This window comes from Arachis duranensis, chromosome 6 (assembly GCF_000817695.3).
Source record: "Arachis duranensis cultivar V14167 chromosome 6, aradu.V14167.gnm2.J7QH, whole genome shotgun sequence".
In the NCBI taxonomy this organism is placed as follows: domain Eukaryota; kingdom Viridiplantae; phylum Streptophyta; class Magnoliopsida; order Fabales; family Fabaceae; genus Arachis; species Arachis duranensis.
Window position 1 is genome coordinate 29459757 of NC_029777.3, and position 1668 is coordinate 29461424.

The following is a 1668-nucleotide window of genomic DNA, read 5'->3' on the forward strand; positions in this document are numbered from 1 at the left end:
TAAAGACATGGAAACAGTTATCAGACAAATTCCTGAATCAATTTTACCCTCCAAAAAGGATGACACAGCTATGGCTGGACATCCAAGGCTTTAAACAAGAGGATAATGAATCCCTTTATAATGCCTGGGAGAGGTATAGAGGTATGTTAAGAAAATGCCCCTCTGAAATGTTTTCAGAGTGGGTACAGTTAGACATCTTCTACTATGGGCTTACAGAAAAAGCTTAGATGTCTCTAGACCACTCATCTGGTGGATCTATACATATGAGGAAGACGATTGAAGAGGCTCAAGAGTTTATAGACACTGTTGCTAGAAATCAATATTTGTACTCTAGCAATGAGTTCTATACAAAAGAAGAAGTTATGGCAGCAGCCACTGATCCTAATCCTCAAGAACAGATTGTTGAGCTTAATTAGCAATTACACCTGATGATAAAACAGTTAGCAGAATTTAAAGAGATGCTCCAAGAGACTAAAATTACTAACAAGAACATAGAATCACAGTTGAATCAGGCAAAACAGCAGTTATCTAAACAGATAACAGAAGAATGCCAAGCAGTTCAACTGAGGAGTGGGAAGACATTAAATAACACTGCTCAAAGTAGCAAGAAGCCAATAAAGGAACAATTGATAGAGGATAACCAAACCACTGTCCAAAATCCCTCTGAGGATAGTAAGAGCCCAGAGAGGAATACTCTTGGCGTCTAAACGCCAGAAAAGGGGGAAAAGCTAGCGTTAAACGCCCATTCCCTGCCCAGTTCTGGCGTTCAAACGCCAGAAAAGGGGGAAAAGTTGGCGTTAAACGCCCATTCTTCACCCAATCCTGGCGTTCAAACGCCAATGGGGAATCAGACACCTGAGAGTGCTGATAGTAACCCCTCTAAAAAGGCTTCTCCAACCACCTCTGTGAGGAATAAACCTGCAGCAACTAAGGTTGATGAATATAAAGCCAAGATGCCTTATCCTCAGAAACTCCACCAAACAGAACAGGATAAGCAATTTGCCCGCTTTGCAGACTATTTAAGGACTCTTGAAATAAAGATTTCATTTGCAGAGGCACTTGAGCAAATACATTCTTATGCTAAGTTCATGAAAGAGATCTTAAGTCATAAGAAGGATTGGAGGGAAACTGAAAAAGTGTTTCTCACTGAAAAATGCAGTGCAGTCATTCTGAAAAGCTTACCAGAAAAGCTTCAAGATCCAAGAAGCTTTATGATACCATGCACATTAGAAGGTGCTTGCACCAAGACAGCCCTGTGTGACCTTGGAGCAAGTATCAATCTAATACCCGCATCCACTATCAAAAAGATTGGGTTGACTGAAGAAGTCAAACCAACCCGGATATGCCTCCAACTTGCTGATGGCTCCATTAAATATCCATCAGGCATAATTGAGGACATGATTGTCAAGGTTGGGCCATTCGCCTTTCCAACTGACTTTGTAGTGCTGGAAATAGAGGAGCACAAGAGTGCAATTCTCATTCTAGGAAGACCTTTCCTAGCCACTGGACGAACTCTCATTGATGTACAAAAAGGGGAAGTAACCCTGAGAGTCAATGAGGATGAGTTCAAGTTGAATGCTGTAAAAGCTATGCAGCATCCAGACACATCGAATGACTGCATGGGCGCTGACATTATTGACTCTTTGGTGGAAGAGATCAATATGACTG